The sequence below is a fragment of the Oratosquilla oratoria genome, chromosome 26 (genome assembly GCF_046742065.1).
Source record: "Oratosquilla oratoria isolate Oo_2021 chromosome 26, ASM4674206v1, whole genome shotgun sequence".
NCBI lineage: Eukaryota > Metazoa > Arthropoda > Malacostraca > Stomatopoda > Squillidae > Oratosquilla > Oratosquilla oratoria.
The window spans coordinates 32,809,212-32,824,211 of NC_134802.1; positions in this window are offsets into that span (position 1 = coordinate 32,809,212).

Here is a 15,000-nt window from a genome sequence, read left to right on the forward strand (position 1 = left end):
GGGTTTTGGGGAAGAGGGGAATGTCTGTTGAGGAAGGACGGGAGAGGACAGAAGACAGGGGTGAATGGAGAATGGTTGTATATGGATGATGTTGTAATGTATGAGGTGGAATGGGCGGGGGATGTGGGTGAGGTAGTATGTGTGAGCAAAATTTGACGCAGCCCGAAGGGATTTCTCCCCATCTTCTCCTTTTATGCATGGGGGGACAGAGAGGGGGGTCGCCGATTTAATGAGGCGGCCTTGCTGTGGATGTGCTGTGTCTGGTGACACTGCTTCTGACCCAGGGCAGTGGACAAGGTGCAGGGATGACCCGTCATCCAGGAGGTGCTAAGATAAGAGGGAGGGTGGAGGGGTGTGGAGTGTGTTCAGGGATGGAATGGGTGGGAATGATTTTATGCCTTTTCCTTTTTGGCTACCTCCCTTGTAAGGGGGGAAAAAGCCTTGGTATATGTATGTATGTATTTGTGTGTGTGTGTGTGTGTGTGTGTGTGTGTGTGTGTGTGTGTGTGTGTGTGTGTGTGTGTGTGTGTGTGTGTGTGTGTGTGTGTGTGTGTGTGTGTGTGTGCGTGTATGTGTGTATATGTATGTATATATGCGTGTGTGTGCGTGCATGCGTGTGTCGTTTTAGCCTCCACACTTTCCAGAATTGTTTCTCGCACATGTAATGATCTGTGTCAGATGCTGAAGAGGCCCTGTGTGTGGGGGGGGGGGGAGACGAGGGCAGAAGGCAGTGTCCGGGTGGCACAAGAGACCCTCCGGACAACAATCGCTCTCCCTTTTCGCCACAGGAAACGCTGAGAGACCTCCGCCCACCGGCGAACCCCGTCTCCGTTTCACTTTCTCCTCGTGAGGCGCGTGAGACAGCAGTCCCTCTTTCACTTCTGGACTCGAACCCGGGGGTGCGTGGTTAGGAGACGCTGTCGAACTCGAATAGCATGCATAAGGACATAACAGGTCGTTTCCTTAAAGCCCTGAATGTTCCTTGTTCCACAAGCGAAAGTGGGTCGTAATACGGTTGACCTGGATAAACACCTGACCATTTTCTTTCATTTTTTTTTTCACCTGACTTTGTTATGGACCAAAAGGTCCCCTGTCGGTACGTCTTACCACCGTAGCTCATTGTTGGTCTTCGCTCTTATAAGTCAGCCTCCCAAGATTTTATAATAGTCTTCCACTCGATCTACGACGTATTGTCAGCATCTAAAGTTTCAAGAATAAACTCAGGACGCTCCTGTTCTTTGAATGTTACGATATGGAAGACCTCACCACCAGGAGAGGAATACAGATTATAAAGTTGAAGTAGATCTTTATTGATGCGAGGATCCTGCGGAGCACCATTGGCGGAGTGGGAACAGATAAAGAAGAACTACAAGTAACAACTAACTCCGTTTTCAATCGAATAGACGTCTACGACCTTGGCAGTTACGACGCCAGATAACCTTTAATCAATCAATCAAATATCAATCGAATACAGAGAAACTTAAAATCTTCAACACGACGATGCGCTCTCGTGGCGTAGACCAGTTTATTCTATTCTTTTGATAGAGGCACGGACCTTGGCTTGAAGATGATTAGGAGCAATCGAGACCCTCACTAGGCTGGAGTCCGACCCCTCAGCTGTATAAAATCGACTGGGCAAATGAGAATACACGAATTATATACCCGTATTTAAAAGGATTAAAAGCTCCAATCGACTCGTGATAATGAACATAAAAACATAGGAATGGGGGAGACTGCAAGAGACCATAAGGCCTACACTAGTCAGTTCCATGTCCATGACCACCTGTCGTCCCCATCCATAAAGTCGTCTAACCGTTTCTTAAAACAACCGACAGTTTCAGCGCTCACTATATGACGACAATACGTCATCACAAGTTTAGCCACGACGATCAAGAGTTGGAATGGGTGGACAAAAAATAAATTAATTAATTAAAATCATTAATAATAAATTATAATAATAATAATACAGTAACGATATCTGAACTAAATAAAATCCTATGTCGACAGTTTTAATGAAACCTGTTGGTCAAACTACGACCCACCAAAGGTTTTCATGCGGCCCGCCAAGATCAAGTCATAAACTCACGTTATCATAAACGATTAATTAACAAAAAATATAATTTTATACTGAGTTACTCTGTTTTTGAAACGATTGTGTTTCATGTAAAGTTTCTACTTTGAAATGTTTGTTTTTCTTAATATACTATGTAGTCTTTTCAAATTGTTAATTTCTGACTGTGGAATGTTTGCCCATTCCGGCTGTAGAGCATACCGTCATGGCGAAGGACAAACCTTATGTAAATAGTCCATTGTGACGTCATAGACAAATATGAAGGTCAGATCTGGCCTCGGATACCTCGAGACGGACAGGAAGGGTCACCGTCTCGAGTGTGTAATTAAATTTCTTTGTAATATCTATAGTATATTGTACTTTGATGACATAGAGCGTCGGGCCTGTACAGTCCGGAATCACGCGCCGTAGCGTCCCCGGCGCTGAACGGGTTTCTTGTATGCAGAGCTGGGCGCGTTACCGCCGAACAGGTAGTGCGTTACTGAAAATTTTGGGTGCATTTCCGCCAATGTGTTACCGATTTTAATTTCCTTAGAGAGGTCCGTGTTGCTACGCATATGTATGTGTGTGTTTGTGTGTGTGTGTGTGTGTGTGTGTGTGTGTGTGTGTGTGTGTGTGTGTGTGTGTGTGTGTGTGTGTGTGTGTGTGTGTGTGTGTGTGTGTGTGTGTGTGTGTGTGTGTGTGTGTGTGTGTGTGTGTGTGTGTGTGTGTGTGTTTGTGTATGTGTGTGTGTGTGTGTGTGTGTGTGTACCGCTCTAAGGAAATTAAAATCGGCAACGCAGTAACGGAAATCCACCTCAGATTTTTCGGGAACGCACTACGCGTCAGGCGGTAACGCGCCCAGCTCTGCTTATCTCATATTTTGCACAAGAACATTCAGCTATTTCCCACGTCCTATTGACTCAAGAACATTCAGCTCTTACTGTGCGTTCGCTCTGTCAGCATTCCTCAATGCAATTAAGCAGATTGCAACAGCTTACATCGATGAGGTTTATGTCTGTGTTCTCCATCATCCAGGCCGCGAGAAAGGTTGGACGTGGCAATCGCATACATAAAGCGTAAACATAAGTATACACATACAAGAGGTGAAAGGATGTTATAGAGAAGTTTGCAGGAGTGACGTGGCAGAGGTCGGCACAGTCGTGCGACTGATGAAGGAGGCTCGGAGAGACACCTTTTCAGCAGTGTACTCTGGACAGTTGATGCCCTGACTTGACGACAGGCGATTTTATTTGGCTTGCGGGAACTCTGGACGCGGAAGCTTTGAGTGACCACTGGCGACGTCCTGGTGACGCCTGGCACCAGATGAGCAAGTGTTTCGAAATTTGTCGTCGTGCCTGACGCCAGACAGCTCAGCTCAGAGGTACCTCCGGTACGTAAGTTCCCAGTCACATCAAACTTGCGACCTATTTCCAACCACCGGCGACCAGAGTGATTTGTGTTATTTCTCTGTTAAAAAAAAAAAAAAAAAAAAATCAGTACAATGCGTAATTATCAGTAACGACCTCAAATCATCCAAGCAGTGTATTTCAGCCTCTGAGAAAGCAAATAAGATTCTAGGACTGATTGCGCGATCTTTTGGTTTCAAAAGTCCATCACTCATTAACAAGCTATATAAATCGTTAGTTCGTCCACATTTGGAATATGCTGTTTCCGTATGGTCACCGAATCTCATTAAAGACATTGACAGACTGGAAAAAGTACAACGGCGAGCCACAAAACTGATTCCAAATATCAAAAATAAAACATACGAAAATCTACTAAAAGCGGAGACTCACAGGTGACTTGATACAGGTCTTTAAGATTTTAAAGGGAATTGACAACATCAAAAGTGACAAAATTTTCACATTGAATGAGAATCAGACAAGAAACAATGGTCTCAAACTGTCCGGAAATAGATTTAATTTGGAAGTAGGTAGAAACAACTTTGCCAACCGTGTAGTTTATGAATGGAATAAACTTCCTGCACAGGTAGTGCAATGTAGTTCAGTTCGAAGCTTTAAGAATCATTTAGTTTTTTTTGCCTCCGCCGAGGAGAAGCCCAACCCAATATTGTTTTGAGTTTGTTTCATAATATGGGGTATCGATTGCATGAATTTTATACTGTCAATATCTTAGGTTTTTTGGTGATATCCTTACGGACCAGAGTTACTCAGCATTTTTTATGGAAGGAGATTCATCTCTACTAAAAAAAATCCTTTTCTTTGACAACGCCTCTTCGATGCAATGTAGTCTCCAATGTTTAAAGCGCTGTCAATTGCTGACAGAATACAGTCTCCTATGTTTGTCCCTTCCATATAAATAGAATCGTCTGTGGTGTACATCTGTTACAAGACCTGTATAGAAAACGGGGGTGGGTTAGGTCACCTTTCTTGACTCGAGCGGCGGCCTTGACTGAATAAAATGGTCTGGAATGAACAAAAACAAAAACAGAAGAACATAAGAAAGGAGGAGACTGCAAGAGACCATAAGGCCTACACTAGTCAGTTCCATGTCCCTTACCACCTGTCTTCTTTATCCATAAAGCTATCTCCTTACATTACCAAAGTGACCGTCACGTTACGTCATCGATCCTGGAACTCCAACTTCCACTATCTCATCTTCTCTTAAAACAGCCGATTATTTCAGCGTTCACTCCATGGTCACTGACGTCCCTTGCCTGATGGGGTAAAAAAAAAAATATATATATATATATATATATATATATAATATATATATATATATATATATATATATACATATATATATACATATATATATACATACATATATACATACATATATATATACATATAAATATATATACATATATACATATACATATATATATACATATATATATATATATGCAAGCAAGGAAAGAAGACCAACAGTTCCTAAGCGAGTTGAAAGAGATAGTTAAACAACAAAGGCAGGAGATACAATATCTCAAATCGACTGTAGTTAATCTCCAAGCTAGAGTGGAAGACCTAGAGCAGTACACGAGGAGAGAAGATATAATCATCAGTGGTTTAAAGATTGTGAAAACGTATTCGGAAGCTGTGAAAGGTGACTCCGACTATAGTGCAGATAACAGTGGTCAGAACATTGTAGAAAATCAAGTGATCCATTCTCTAAGTAACAAGGGAATACAGATCAGAGACACAGAGATATCAGCTTGTCATACAATGGGAAAAAGAAAACAGGCCGGTACCCAAAATGTGATCGTGAGATTCGTTTCAAGAAAGTCGAAGGTGAACGTGCTGAAAAACGCCAAGAAATTGAAGGGGACGGGCGTCTACGTGAATGAACACCTGACAAAACGAACCGGAGAGATTGCCAAAACAGCACGCGACATGAGGAAACAAGGGAAGATCATCTCGACTTGGACAAGAGACTGCAAGGTGTATATCAAGTGCAAGGATGAAAAAGTACATCAAGTAAGTAATCTTGAACAATTAGTTGAATTTCAATAGTTCACATTCCTTAATCTTCTAACACAAACATAACCATGAACACTACAACTAACACAAAAACTAAAACAAACATATCAAAAAACTGTTCTTCATGCCATACCCTTGTCCCTACCAATCACCTCAAATGTACATTATGCAAACATTTATATAATTTCATGTGTGCAAATATACCCGTAAATACTGCCAAAAATAACCCCAATATTTTCAATAACTAGTTCTGCCTAGACTGCTCAAAAACTTTTCCCTATCATGCCATCTCAAACACAGAAATTAATATTTTGTTTTCCGCGCCAAATCTCGCATCAAAAAACCCAGATGTATATACCGCCATTAAGAAGTATAAAGAAATAGACAAAATATCAGAAAAGGAATTTTCGATACTTAATCACAATGATACCCAAATTGACCCCGAATTAAATTTTTACTCAAAACTAACAAAAGACAGCGATTACTATAGTGATACACAATTTGACACGGTATTTCGTGATATTGATGGTTTCACACTAATTCACATCAATGCAAGGAGCCTAAACGCCAATTATCAGAAAATTGACTGTTATCTCAAGTTACTCAATAAAAGCTTTGACTTTATAGTGATAAGCGAAAATTGGATTGAACCAGTATGTCTAGTAAACTTCTTACAAGACTATACTCCTTACAGTGCTAATTGAAAGATCAAAAAAGGCGGCGGAGTCTCTATCTTCATAAAAAAATCAATTTCATGCAAACTAATAAATCAATCCACTAATTCGTATGAAAACCTATTTGATTGCGTAGCTGTTGAGATTTTCAGTAAAACTAAAAAAAATACCGTCATAACAAGTATTTACAGAAAGCCAGGCACAAACATCAATGAGTTCACAAATATGCTTGAAGAAATCATAACTCCATTTAGAAATAAAAATCTATATCTCTGTGGTGACTTCAACATAGATTTACTTAAGTATGAGACTCATGAACAAACAAGACACTTTACAGATATGATTTTCTCTTTAGGTATATATCCTTTGATAAATAAACCAACCCGAATAACAAATACAAGTGAAACATTGATAGATAACATTTTCACCAATATTGTAAACTCCGAGATTCATAGTGGTATCTTAATAAGTGATATAAGTGACCATCTACCGGTATTCACTATCAGTCCAAAAGAAATGCACTGCATAACAAAACCCAGAATTGTACTTAAACGTAAAATTGACGAAAAAGAGATTGCAAAATTAAATCAATGCTTAAAAGAAGAAAATTGGGATCAGGTTTACGAGTCAGAAAATGCCAATCTATCATATAACGAATTTGTAAGCATTATCATGAGTAATGTAAACAAATGCTGCCCAGAGAGAGAAGTAGAAATAAAACCACGTAACGTAAACTCAAAACCATGGTTTACAAACGGTCTTAAGAACGCGTGTCGAAAGAAAAACCAACTTTACAAGAAATCAATTCAAAGCACTTCCTTTACAGACTAAAAAAAATACAAAGTTTACAAAAACAAACTTAAAACAATTTTACGCAACTGTGAAAAAAAATACTATGACACACTGCTTGAAGGTTATAAAGGTAATATAAAAAAGACATGGGAAGTAATAAACAACTTAACTAGGCACAAAATTAATAACACCAATGAATTCATAGACATTATTAAAGAAGGAAAAACTAAAAAAGAAGTGGCAAACGAATTTAATGAATTTTTCTCCCATGTAGGACTTAACCTCGCGAAACAAATAAAGACAACACATCAAACTTACGAGACATTTTTGAAACACCGAATAAATAACACTATGTTTTTAAAACCCGTCACGGAAAACGAACTTATGAACACAGTAAAATCAATGCCGAACAAGAAATCACTCGATTGCACAGGAATCAATATGAACCTCATAAAACAAATTATGCCTATCATCAAAGATCATTTTCTGACAATATGCAATAAATCATTTGAACAAGGGATATTTCCAGATGCAATGAAAATAGCAAAAGTAATACCGATATTCAAATCAGCCGACAAATCAAGTTATAATAACTATAGACCAATTTCACTATTACCACAGTTTTCCAAAATTCTTGAAAAGTTATTCACAATTCGCCTTGACTCATTTCTAAAAAAAAAATGACGTCATTTACCATAGTCAATATGGATTTCAACGTCTACAGCAGTAATGGAATTAATTGAAGAGATAACTAACAATATAGAACAAAAGAAAAAGACAGCCGGCATATTTATTGATCTTAAAAAGGCATTTGACACAGTAAATCATGAAATCCTAATTCGAAAGGCCGAATACTATGGGCTAAGAGGTAAAGTTAATGACTGGTTAAAAAGTTATCTAAAAAACAGGAAACAATATGTGGCCATTGAGGAAGAAAGATCACACATTCTACCAGTTACATGCGGAGTACCTCAAGGTTCAGTTCTAGGACCCAAACTATTCTTACTATACATTAATGACATTACAAATGTATCCAACCTTATGAAATTTATACTGTTCGCCGACGATACCACCATTCTATGCTCCGATACAAATTCCGACAAACTGATCAAGACAATTAATGAAGGATTATGTCAACTATCCAACTGGTTTTCAGCCAATAAGCTATCCTTAAACGTATCAAAAACTAACTACCTGCTTTTCTACAAAAATAATGAAAGTACTAAGCCGATCAAAATAAACAACGAAATTATTGAAAAAGCGTCCGTCAGTAAATTCCTAGGCGTGTATTTAGACGATCAACTTAATTGGAAACATCATATAAATCACGTGATAAATAAGATATCCAAAACTTTAGGAATTATGCATAAAATGAGAAATATCCTCAATGAAAATACCCTACGTACCATTTATTGTAGTCTACTACTACCATACTTAAACTATTGTTCAGAAATTTGGGGTAATACTTATCAAACTAATCTTCAACGCATAATTACCTCTCAAAAAAGGGCACTGCGTATAATCTGCAATGTAGGTCGTTTGGAACATACAAATAATTTATTTAAAAAACTAAATCTACTCAAATTCAATGACTTAATAAAGTACAAAACTGCCATTGTTATGCACCAAATACACAATAAACACATGAATCAAAACATATTGAAATTTTACTCAACTTACGAAACTCGCTATGCGACTAGGCAAACAAACGACTTCTTTAAAACTCAATACAGAACAACCAAAAAAAGCCAATGCTTATCTATTATAGGTGTTAACACATGGAATAAACTGGAAAAGGATTTACCTAAGACAAAATGTTTATCATCATTCAAACGATACTTAAAAAAGTCTTTAATCTATAAGTATTAGTATATTGAACACTTCAGGTCCATTTCATGGTTGTATTCATGGAGAAACTGTCATGCACTGCCCAAGTCTGCCGCTCTTTTTTTTTTTCTATTCCAGCAGGTCACGGTGACCCAGATCTGCGCATTAAGCAATTATCGTCCCGTCAACAATCGACCTGACCTCTCACCTCTCACCTGACCCCCACAAGTTGCGATGCTCGCTCGTGCCCCCGATTTCTACGTGAGGTCGGAGTTAGCGGACGTCGTGACGCATGTCATTGTGTGTGTGTATATATGGGTGCTCGGACAAAAGGTCCCCGGACAAAAGGTCCTGAAATCTGCACCCCTGGGACAAAATGTCCCCAACGGCCTAGGTGGGTGGTCAAAATGTCCCCAATTTTTTTTTTTTCTAAAAATTTGTTAGATGTGTTTTACTTTATTCCTTTATATGTTTTTTGGTGAATATTTGGTTTTTAACTATAGGCATACAATATAAGTTCAATAAAGCATAATATTATTGTGTGCTGTAATTGTACTCATATTTTGCGGAATGAACATTTAAAAAAATGGTCTGAAAAGTGGCTAATGAAATTTAAGAAGTAAATGCAAGGTAATGCAAATAGGTAAAAATAAAACAAAGAACGATAACAAGTTATTTTGGAAATTCGTTAACAAAAGTGAGTGGTGAATTTTTGGTTGTACTCATAATTTGCGGAATGAAGATTTAAATAAATTACAGCAATGGTCTGAAAAGTGGCTAATGAAATTTAACAAGTAAATGCAAGGTAATGCACATAAGTAAAAATAACAGTAAGTACGATTACAAGTTATTTTGGAAATTCGAACAAAAGTGAGTATTGAAAAAGATCTCGGCGTATAAGATATTTAATAAAATATCAAATATTATTGTACTTTGTGTTTATATATAGAGATTCTCCTGAATTTAAGGGTTGTTATAAAACCACAATTAACTATGTCCCAAAATGTATAAACAGTTGATAAAAATCAATATTTGTTGAAAAAAATGGGGACCTTTTGTCCTAAATATCGGGGACATTTTGTCCTAGGGGTGCAGATTTCGGGACCTTTTGTCCGGGGACGTTTTGTCCTACATTCGTATATATGTGTATGCATGTATGTGTGTAGATGTGTATGCACCATACTAACATGTAACAAAAATAAATAAATAAAAATAATTTTTTTCCTTAAGGGAGAGCAACTCCCCATAAGCTTTGCTTCTCGCTCTCCCTTTTCAACTACCAATTTTGTAAAAAAAAAAAAGTATATATGTATGTCTAATTGTATTTAGTATTGTTGAATAAACCTATAATAATAATAATATATATAGTATCACACGTCTCCAGGCAATTCGTTCGCTGATGACATCACATTGTACTCCATGATGTTGACTGGTGGGGGAGTGAGCTTACTGCCGAGGGCTTCTATTCCTCTTCTACTACATACACGCATGGCTTTTAGTGTAGGGATAGAGTGTGCACGTAGAACGAAGGTGCTGGACCGCCTTTTATGCCTGTGACACCAGACAATCCTGGAAGATTGTAAACATGCGTAGTACTTACGTATGAAATCTTAACACAGACACAACTTGTTTATTGCTAAGTGTGTGTGTGTGTGTGTGTGTGTGTGTGTGTGTGTCTATCTCTATTTTATCATTCTTCTTCTTATTCTTCTGCTTCTTTTTCTTCCCTTTCTTCTTCTTTTTCTTCTTCTTCTTCTTCTTCCACCTCTTCTTTTAATTCCATTTCTTCTTCCCCTACATCTTCTTTCACCAAACTTCATCAGTTCCGTCTTTTTCTTTTTGTGGCAGTAATCACTTTCACAATTCTCACAATCAGGAGCGTCACAGACGAAAGAAACCTATTTCCTTTCAAAAGACTTGATAGGGCAAGGGTTAGACCTCATCTTGGGTTCGATAACATTGTATGGATCCCAACCAGAAAATAGTACACAATTTCCTTAGATAATGTGCAAAGACGGTATCGAGAAAAATGTCACAGGACAAAATACCACACGACATAATGCCCACAGACAAAATGACACAAGAAATAATGCCACAGGACATAATGCCATACCGGTGAAAGCTGGTTTTAAGCAAACAAGTTAATTAAGTAAGATTATGTAGGACTGTAACACTTTGTCCAGTTTTCATATTGTGGCATTTTGTCTATGGACATTATGCCGTGTAGTATTTCAACCTGTGGCATTTTCTCGCTGATTCGCAGAGGCAGGCAACTCGGGTGTTTCTAGGATTGATGAAACTTTCATCTGAGGAAAGACTGAGAGCAACTTGTCTACCAACGCTTGTATACAGGAGGTTAAGGAGTGAAATGATTGAAGCATACAAGATACCTTTAAGGATGTTTGTTACCAGAGTAGCCTTAGCACAAAGGATTACAAAGGCGGAGCATGCCGACAGGAGACCTCTTGGTCCATATCTAGGTCGAATGCGAAAAAAGGAAATCCTAATAATAATAATAAATAAATAAATAAATAAATAGATAAATGAATGAATAAAAACTATAATAATGTAAGTATCAAATAAAATACATAAATAAACGCATGGGCACAGTCAAACAACAAATAGGTAAATAGTAAATAATAATAAATTGATATATAACTGATAATAAATGAGAATCAAACAGACAAATGATAACAAAACAAAAACAAATAATACAAAATAGATAATAATCATTACAGCATCTTGCTTAGGTGTTTATCTAAATGTCATTACAGCATCTTGCTTAGTACTCCAGTATGATGTGAGGGCAGGCCCAGAAACGAGAAGTCATGGACACAATTTATCCAAGAGGAAGTGTATTACAAGAGAAGGAGTTTTTTCACAGAAAGAATAATTAATAACTGGAACAGCCTCCCATTACCTATTGTAGAGGCCCCAGGCGTACAAGTGCTTGAGAGGAGACTAGACAAGCACTGGGACCAACAAGAAGTGAAGTTCAACTCCAAAGCAATACTGTCTCCTGAGTCAATTATCAATTAGGATTGAAGATCTAGACAGAAGATCCAATTGGTCCCGTGTTCATCTTAGTAAGAAGTGTTGCAAACCTAGCAAGCGTACTTGAAACTACACCTGAAAGTGGTATGACCTTTTAACACAACCCGGACGGCACCTGCGGCCAGGTCGTCAGGGGCAGGACCCGTGGCAAAAACAAGGCATGGGAATACGAACAGGAGCGACAGCAACAACGGCAACAGCAACCTGAGGAATGCCAAAGCCACGCGTGAATGTAAACCTTGGGTCAAGGTCGTTGGGTCTATGCTTGAGATCGAAGGACCCAGATGAGCTCCTTCGTCCTCAGGTAGTAGGGTGAAAGCTAAAGATATGTGGATAGATGAAAAACCAATTAAATGAATAGATAAATAAAAAGATAAATGAATAAATAATGAAATGAGGAAGTAAATAGAAACACAAATAAATCGTTTTTTATTGATAAATTACAAAAGAATTTAAGAAATAGCTAAATGGATGAATAAGCATGTGAGCATATTATATTATATATATATATATATATATATATATTATATATATATATATATATATATATATATATATATATATATATATATATATATATATATATATATATATATATATATATATATATATATATATATATATGAAAATATAGAAAACAATCAAAGTAAAGGTCAGGAACGAACGATAGGCGTCACATATTTGCGGTAGAAGCTCTCCCCTTTGTCCATTGTTTTTGAAAGTCTGTCTTGATGTTGAGTTCAGCACTCAGAAACAGTGGCTAGGTGCATGCATGTGGCCAAAGCCAGTCACCTTTGCCCGGGGTGCATGGGGGAAGTGAAAGTCCTCGGTATAACGAACGAGAAATCAAACTGGATCTTTTTTGGAGTTGAGTAGTTTCAGGACTCCCGAGACTCATTTAAAAAGATACCGCTGCAACTAGTAGAATAGTCCATAATAGCTACAACAGCCAAGCGAATAAGCTTGCTGTAATGATTGTCATTTATTTTGTATTATTTGTTTTTGTTTTGTTATCATTTGTCTCTTTGATTCTCATTTATTATCTCATCTATCATTAGTTATATGTCAATTTATTATTATTTTCTATTTACCTGTTTGTTTATTATTCAACCATACTTATGCATTTATATATGTATTTTATTTGATATTTACATTATCTTAGTTTTTATTTATTCATTTATTATTATTATTATTTTTTTCGCATCCGAACTAGATATGGACCAAAAGGTCTCCTGCCGGCATGCTCCGCCTTTGTAATCCTTTCTCGTTCAAATGCTACCATGGGATTGGGGATCGGGTGAAATTTGTCGGGCTTAGGTGTCGCTGTCGCTGTCGGCGTCGCTTCCTGGCCCACAGTTCGATCCTTTTATACCCTTTCCGGGACAAGATGCAAGCAAGCTGGACTCCTCATTATGAGGTCCTGAGGCTCCATGTCTGTTGGATTTCATTATTTACACACACACACACACACACACACACACACACACACACACACACACACACACACACATATATATATATATATATATATATATATATATATATATATAAATATATATATATATATATATATATATATATATATATATATATATATACTGTGTGTGTGTGTGTCTTTATCTAATTGTACCGAAGTGCCGTATTCACGAAAGGACAAACACTCGTTGGGTCCCTTCTGCTGTGTGTATGTGTGTGTGTGTGTGTGTGTGTGTGTGTGTGTGTGTGTGTGTGTGTGTGTGTGTGTGTGTGTGTGTGTGTGTGTGCGTGCGCGTGTGTTTGTGTTTGTGTGTTAGGGGCACTCCTCACAAACAAAAACTGGGCTACAATAAAATACAGACAAACAGACGACGACACGCCTTTGCGAACTCAGGGCCTATAATATCCGCATGCCAAAAATGGGATGGAGAAGTGGAGAAGGAGGAGGCGGAAATAGTGGAGTATGACAGTCATGGTGGAGGAGGGTATGAGGGAGGGGAGGAAGCGGAACTGATGCTGTACAGGAGAAAGGTGAAAATGAGTTAAACGAAATTGGATGGTTGTTTTGTATATTGATCTTTATGAGAGAGGCTAGAAAATTGCTGACTTTTAATTGAGGGAAATTATATTATTGGTAACCCGTCTCACAAGTTCCTGATTTTGTGCAGTACTATTATAAATAAAGATATTGAATTCAATGTTATTAAAGACTATATTCATTTGAAAATACTATAGTCAATATAATATGTCTTTTTGTAAACATGGAACGTAATACGCTTGTTGCCGATCAATCAATTGATTAAAGAGAATTATAGTCTTGAGGAAGCAAGTGCGAGGGTGTGTATGACCTTGCTTCCGCAAAATATTGCAAAACAAGGCCAACCAACAACTGACATATACCTTCTTGAAAATAGAAAGAAATGTATACAGTTTCTGTACCAAGTTCATTTTCGTAACATTTCTGCAATTTCCTAAATAGAAAATGTTTTTTGAGTGATTTTTTTTTAAACCAAAAGGAGAATTCATGATATTGAAATAAATTTATCTTATAGAATTTAAAAGATTCAAATTCAAAATTTCTGCGTTTTATACATTATTCAACTTAAAACTAAAATGACGAACAGAACGCGATTATACTGCACTTGGCGGCGATGACGTCATAACGTTTGAACGTCAAAGCGACACACATTTTCACAGTTGAGATGCATTCTATCACATTTCGTCATGATGCAAATATGATGCACATCATATAATGATATTTCAACCTCGAATGAATAATACAGATATAAATTAATTATGAAGGCCATTGTCTGGCATATAAAACACGCTACTCTGATGCCTTGCTTAGGAAGAATATAATAACAAATAAAATACTGGTACAGCTAATACAGCAAACCCACAAGTAAGAGTATGGTTCCAGTTTGCGTTTAGAAAGCTTGAAAAACAAATTGTTAAAGTATTTCTTAACAAAATAGGCCTAAATTTGTACTGAAAGAAATTATTATATGAATGCACAAAATCAGATATGCGAGAAGGATTGCCAATTATTACTATTATTTTCTTTTTTAAGGAAAGGCACTATAATTCCAGACTTTTTTTTAGGGGGCGGGATCTGTACTGTGCGAATCTAGGATATTTGGGCCACGAAACTGCAGCCTAGGACATTTGGGCCGCGAGGGCGACC